This window comes from Dipteris shenzhenensis, chromosome 6 (assembly GCF_047967505.1).
Source record: "Dipteris shenzhenensis isolate YYH24624 ecotype China chromosome 6, Dip_SZ_1.0, whole genome shotgun sequence".
Lineage (NCBI taxonomy): Eukaryota > Viridiplantae > Streptophyta > Polypodiopsida > Gleicheniales > Dipteridaceae > Dipteris > Dipteris shenzhenensis.
This window is the reverse complement of record NC_141601.1, coordinates 51,530,821-51,538,671: the sequence shown is the minus strand read 5'-3', so window position 1 is coordinate 51,538,671 and position 7,851 is coordinate 51,530,821.

Here is a 7,851-nt window from a genome sequence, read left to right as displayed (position 1 = left end):
TCTTAACCACCATAAATCCTAAACTTTAAATATTTAATTCCTAAACCCTAAATCCTAAACTCCTAAACACTAAATCCTAAACCCTAAACTCTAAATCCTAAACCCTAAATCCTAAATCCTTAACCCTAAACCCTAAACCCTAAATGGTAACCCTAAAATACAACCAAAATTTAATGAATTTTTTTAATTTGTGCAACAAGTTGGAGATATCCCCTAACCTGTTGCTTGAGCAACAGGTTAGGGGATATCTCCAACCTGTTACACAAATCAATAAAATTCCTTCATTTTTTCAATAGGTTGGGTGCACCATTAACCTGTTCCACTTGCAACAAGTTGGGGGATATATCAAACCTATTACACAAATTGAAAAAAATCATTAAATTTTGGTTGTATTTTAGGGTTAAGGTTTAGGGTTTAGGGTTTAGTACTAGGGTTAAGGATTTAGGGCTTAGGATTTTAGATTTAGCATTTAGGGTTTAGGGTTTATGATTATGTTTTTAGGGTTTAGTGCTAAGAGTTTAGGATTTAGGGTTTAGGGTTTAGGATCTAGGGTTTAAGGTTTAGGGTTAAGGATTTAGGATTTAGCATTTAGGATTTAGGGTTTATGATCATTGTTTTAGGGTTTATAATTTAGGGTTTAGAATTTAGAGTTTAGGGTTTAGGGTTTAGGGTTTAAGGTCATGAGCTTAGAGTCTAGAATCTAGGGTTTAGGATCTGGAAATTAGGTTTTAGAATTTAAGCTATAGGGGTTAGGGATTAGAACTGTTATATAAGTTTAAGAGCTTAGATTGTGTAACCTAAGATTTAGGGAACTTTAGGATTTAAGATTTAGGGTGTAAGATTTAAGGTATACAGACTATATAAAATATGCATTCCAAAGTATTTAGTTTAGATATATATAGACTATATGTTATATGCTTTCCAAAGTGTTTTGTTTATATCCAATACTAGGTACAATCCTTTGCAAAGGCTTTACTTCAAGTAATTATAAGTCTACCTAGTCAAAGTATCCTATTGATTAAGGACAAGCACATAGGCTAAAAGCACACCGATTCATATTTTCTTACATTCATGCTGCATGGTGTATCAGAAGAAATGAAGAAGTATGTGATAAGAAATATTCAAAAGAAATATGTATTCCATATCATGGATATCTGGTGGTTGCTAAAGTAGAAAAATGATATGGATTCAATGATATTGTAGTTTTGTGCAAAGCCTTAAACAAAGTTTAAGGCTTTTGCAAAGTATAACATACTGTAATAAAGATAAGCAAGTATGCTAAACCTCTTGCAGATTCTATGGTTTTAAATACCTACCTTACAAATACATTATCTAATTCTTCATTCTTCGACTAACAAGTATTATACACATGGAAGAAAAGCATACATGCTAAAAGCACTTGTGTAAATTTTAATATTTTCTTATTTTTTAAATTAATTATATTCTTTGATTGACTACCTTTTTAAAACTTAAAGGTTATTAGTATATAATATACATAATTTTAAATGTTATTAATGTATAATATTAATAATAAATATATTTATTTAAATTTATACAATAATTACATTATATTTATATTAGTTTCCAAACAATATTTATAGTCTTTATCTATATCTGAATTTTGTTAGCCCCAACCTGCTTGTGGGTTCCAATTCCCTCTCTAGTTCTAGTTGTCTCTTTGATTCCAATTATTCCTGTACTAAATCTAAGCCACATTCTCTACTGATGCTAGGTCAATGGCCACTTGATTAGTGCCAGTTGCTAGTGGGCGGGGTCTATTAGATATCAATGCTCCACTCTCATGTAACTACACGGGAACTAGCTAAATCTACTTGTAAGCCCCCCATATGAGGAGAAGGCATTTGAGTAGCTCGGTTATCCAGTAGGTCCTAGTTGGGTACCAGATGGGGGCCATGTGTGGCCTGATGGCTGGACAGCTTCAAATAGAGTTGGCACACTGCCAACTAAGCTACATGCAAGTGCGGCAAGGCATCCCTTGACTGACCACACTGAGGGTAGATGGAGCATTTCTCGGGGCAGCCCACTCGGGTTGCAGGGCCCGTTTGGAGCCTCAGATGGCTCTAGGGCGAACCAATTCTATCATGTGGTCGGTGGCCTATTTCGAGACCGATCCCCAATCGATCATTTTGAGCAAACTGGGTCGATCAACCAATTGAGCCTAACCGACTACGACTGGTGGCTATATAAGAGCAAGCCCGTGAAGCCCATTTCATCTCACTGGCTACAACAACCCTGATTCCTTAGCATCCATCCTCCATCCTCTACTGTTTCCAACATGCCATCGAAGCTTCTTTCATAGGAGCGCACGGTTGGGAGGCAGTGCCATCTATTGTATCAGTTCTACAGTAATCAGATTATTGATTCTCCATACTATCTTGTTTTTTCTCTTGCGTACAAGATCCTGTTATCTATTGAGCACAAACGTTGTATTATTTTCTTACATGGTATCAGAGCTTGGACTCTAGCAAGAAGATTTGGTAGTGTGTTTCTGTTTGCGAGCAAATTGTGAGAGATAGCCTAGCCTACAAGACTGCGAATCCCACCATTCGGCGAAAGCGGAAAGTTGGACGGCTCTAACTATCCACTTTGGAAGTTTAAGATAAAGACCATCCTAAGTGCATATGAGCTTTGGGACACTGCTATTGGGGTGGACGTGAGGCCAGTTGCGAGATCTGATCCAGCCAATGCAGGACAGTAGATAGTACCAACTACAGATGAGATTCTTGCATGGACAAGAAGAAATACAGATGTGCTCTGTCCTATTGTCTGCAGTGTTAGTGATTCTATCATGGCGTTAATTCAACATGTCACCATAGCGGAGGAGGCATGGACGGTCTTGAAAAATCAGTACGAGGCCACGAATCAGACCCAGATTCAGAATCTAGAGACTCAACTCGTGAACGAGAAGTTATCTGAGTCTAAAGCGGCAGAGAAGTTCATCACCAGGGTGAAGAATCTGTGTGATAGATGACTGCGATTGGCATCACCATCACCAGTGAGAATCTAGCACGAAGGTGCATATGGATTCTCCCACCAAAGTTGGACGGTCTTGTTACGATGCTGAATACGTAGAACAGAAATCCACCCCTCAACTTTGAGGATTTCAACACGATGCTTTTGGAGGAGGAGATGCGTCAAAAGACGAGGATTGGAGAAGATTCGGCTTTCTATGCTGGATCAAACAAAGGTAAGGGTAAGGACTCTGGTAACCCATCTTCTTCTAATGATAAAAAGAGAAACAAGATCAAGTGGTTCTATTGCAACAAGGCAAGGCACAAGCAGAATAAGTGCCGAAAGAAGATTGCAGATGAGAAGAACAGAGTAAAGAAAGATTCCAACAATAACGTGCAAGCAGTACTAGTAGAGCTGTTCGTCACAATTGAGGAGAATTGCATGGAGGCAATTCATGTACCTACAGATGAACCTTGGATCATTGACAGTGGTGCATCGCACCACATGACCAATTGGAAGGATTGGTATACCTCTCTACAGCTGGTAGGGAATGACATCCTGGTAGCAGTCGGCAATGATGCAAAATGTCCAACAAAAGGAAGAGGTATGATTGCTCTCAAGGCAGATGGAGTTGTAAAACAGTCGTCCGATGTTATTTATGTGCCAGATATCAAGAGGAACTTGTTGTCCATTTCTACGATCATGGATCGGGACCTCAAAGTTCAATTTGATAAGAATGGTTCATAGATTCTGGATCTTCAAGGGAAGGTCATTGGTAAAGGTACACGGCGCAACAAGATTAACAAACTCTCAGCTTTCAGTGCTCGAGCAGATGTGAAGGCAGATGTGAAGAACACTAAGTTGTGGCATGAGAGGTTTGGTCATCTGAAGCTTGCATGATGGGCAAGTAGCATCGACATCCTTTTCCTAAAGAGGCCAGCAGGGCAAAGGCTCCTCTAGAGCTCGTTCACACGGACCTTTGCAAAAAGATGGAGATGGAAGCTTTGGGTGGTTCCTACTACTTCATGACGCTGATCAACAACTACAGTAGAAGGATATGGATATACTTCTTGAAGACTAAAGATGAGGCTTTTAGTAGGTTCAAGGAATGGCATGTAATGGTCGAGAAAGAAACGGGGAGGAAGGTGAAGAAGTTGAGATCAGACAGAGGCGGAGAGTTCACATCAACTAAATTCGAAAGTTACTACAAAAGTCACAGAATCAAGAGGCAGAAACCCCTGCAACATACATCACAGCAAAATGGAGTAGCAAAACGCAAGATATGCATCATCTGCAAAATGGGCCGAAGTATGATGAAAGGGAAAGATTTGCCAAAGATTTTTTGGGCTAAAGCATGTAACACTGTAGTTTACATCCTGAATCATAGTTACACGAAGGCTGTGAACGGGATGACTCCACTGCAAGCCTTTTTTGGTAAAAAACCTTCAGCTGCACATTTCAGAGCTTTTGGATGTTACTGTTTTGTGCATGTCCCTGATGCTACTAGGACCAAATGGGAACCAAAGAGCTGGAACTGTATTTTCTTGGGCTATAGTGAAAAGGTGAAGGGGTTACCATCTCTATAACCCCATTACCGAGAAGGTAATTGTAAGTCGTGATGTGGTCTTCTTAGAATAGCTACATCAATTGGAGGAGGATGCTTCCTTCTCAGACAACCAAGACCACGATATCCATCCAGTACCACCACCAATAGTAGACCGAACTCCCCCAATGTTGCTTGGGAGGATTCAAGACAAAGTAGATGAAGAAGAGCCTGCAGAACCACAATGGCAACAACCATTCCTGAAGTGGGTAAAGCAGCATTTGGACGGAAGAGAACCTCCAACCATTGAGGAGGAATGATCCAAACACCGCCGGTCCAAGAGATTAGAGGAGCAAAGAAGGGCGCAGGAACACTTGGTCAACTATGCTTTGATGATAGAAGTGATCCGTGCTGATAAACCAAAGTGTCTTGAAGAGGCACAGGGTGATGATAGGTGATTGGAGGCTAAGCAGGTTTTCTAATAAGCCCCGGGATGTGGGTGCTGAAATACATCAAAGGCACACTTGATTATGGCATCACCTATATGAAGGGCAACATCTTGATCGGGGATTCTGTGACTCGGATTGGGCAGGAGACATGGCAGCAGGAGGTCAGTGATAGGGTGCTGTTTCTCACTTGGATCTAGAGTTGTGTCATGTGTCAACAAGAAGCAACCCCCAGTTGCTCTTTCTTTTACCGAGGCCGAGTACAAATTTGCATGCTTTGCTTCTTGTGAGGCAATGTGGTTGAGGAGGATTTTGGGGGACATGGGTGCAGTGCAGAACAAGCCTACGTAGTTATCATGTGACAATCAGAGTTGCATGGTGATTGCAAAGAACCCGGTGTTCCATGCTCGCACAAAACACATTGAGATTGAATATCACTTCATATGCGAGCTCATTATGGATGGAGAGGTCGACTTGGTGTACTGTCCGACTTTGTACTGTCCGACTATAGAGAATGTTGCGGACATCTTCACAAAGGCTCTTACAAGAGACTTGCCAGAGAGGCATCTTGATTGACTTGGCATTGGGCCAAAAAAGTATGTTCACTTGCACTTGGACATTGAGGGGAGGTGTTAGATATCAATGCTCCACTCTCGTGTAACTACGCGGAAACTAGCTAACTCTACTTGTAAGCCCCCATATGAGGAGAATGCATTTGAGTAGCTCGGTTATCCAGTAGGTCCTAGTTTGGACACCAGATGGGGGCCATGTGTGGCCTGATGGCTGGACGGCTTCAGATAGAGTTGGCACACCACCAACTAGGCTACATGCAAGTGCGGGAAGGCATCCCTTGACTAACTGCACTAAGGTTAGACAGAGCGTTTCCTGAGGCAACCCACTCTTGGGTTGCGAGGCCCGTTTGGAGCCTCAGATTATCCCAGATGGCTCTGGGGTGAATGGAGATAGTAGGTTAGTTGCTCTGTTTTGCGCACCGGTTCTATCGTATGGTCGGTGGCCTATCTCCCGATCCCTAGTCAATCATTTTGGGTGGACTGGGTGAGTCACCCAATTGAGCCTAACCAACTATGACTACTGGCTATATAAGAGCAAGCCCGTGAAGCCCATTTCATCACTGGCTAGAGCAACCTTGATTCCTTAGCATCCAGCCTCCGTCTTCTACTATTTCCAACATGCCATCGAAGCTTCTTTCACAGGAGCGCATGGTTGGGAGGCAGCACCATCTATTGTATCAGTTCTACAGTAATCAAATTTTTGATTCTCCATACTATCTTGTTTTCTCTCTTGCATAGAGATCCTATTATCTGTTGAGCACAGACGTTGTATTATTTTCTTACAGGGTCTCTCTTGTGCTGAATTCATTCATTGGTGGGGTTATACTAGTAGACCCCAGTTGGGTGATTCTTTGTGCAAATCATGCACTTCGGCTGAGTCGCTGACTTCAATGCTTCTAAACCCTTTAGTTTCTTAGCTAGGAGTATGTCTATCTCACTTGTTTTCATCTTTGATTTCTTCTTCTCCTTTCTTGGCTTCTTTTGTCTCTTTCTTGTTGGACTTCTTTTTCTTGTGTTTCCTCTTCTGTTTTGACTTATCGTCCTCATCATCTGAATCAGTTTCGGAATCCTCACTTATGGATTCTGTATCTTGATCCTATCACTGCCAGATTCATCCTCATCCTATCATTGCTAGATTCATTCATGTTAGGATCAAACTCACTGTTTGAATCATCATCCTTAGATCGAGAACAATCCGCATCATCGTTTTTCTCTTTTGGCTATGTCTATCAAATCATTGAAGCCATTAATGCCTTGGATTTCAAATCTGCTTACTATGCTACATATCTTTGTCTCAATCCCTTGCAAAATTATTCCACCATTTTCTCAGTTGTGGGCCTTTCTGCCACATCCACCAACAACCTGCCATTGAGATTCCAGAATTTATGTGCATAATCTTCCACCAATAATTTCTTCTATTGGAGTCCTTGCAAGCCTTTGTGGATGTCATTTGGTTTTTGGTGTTTAAAAAACCTATGCAAGAAAGCTGTCTTCAAATCCAAATAATCCACGAGCTATTCTAGACCATATGGGATGAACCAACTCATCCCCCTGTCACTCAAGGTACCTACCATTCAAGGTACCACTCAAGATCCCCAAACATTGTGTGGAAATCACTCACCTGCCATCGAGTCTCAAATTGCGCTACATGGCTATCAGGATCATCCTTCTTTTGACCTCCAAACTCAAAAAACGTGCACTTAAAACTTGTTGCATTTGGATTCATTGGAATAGCTAGTAGAATCAATGGTGCTACTAGTACTATTGGCACTTGTGGCACTGTTGGCACTACTAGCACTTGTGGCACTACTGGCACTACTGGCACTTGTGGCACTGTTGGTACTATGAGCATAGTGCGGCACTGCTGACACTGTTGGCACTGCTAGCTGGATGATTGGATTAACTTGTGTGTTTGGGTGTATATAGGCTTCCATATTCCATGGAGTAGTCAAGTTTTCTCGACCCACCAAGATTATTGGATCTACTAGATTAAAAATATTGGTGAAAATAATTGGCTTACCAGATCTTTTTGTCTATTAGTATTGAATAAGTTTGTAATATTTGATGCTCCGAAAGTGAACTCCTTAAACAGGTTCAATTTGGTGTTAGGTCCTACTAAGTCTTTAGGTGTTGTGCATGTGCTAGCCTCTCCTTTTGCCTTTGTTTGACCCAATCTAGTACTTCCCATAGGGCGATGGTTTCGGTACCTTCTTGGGTTGACACCAAATTTGGATATCATCAACTAGTGTGGGTGCTGCTAACTTTGTTGTTTGTCATTCGATTCTTCGGCTGCTTCCTCAGCTATGGGTTCCAATCC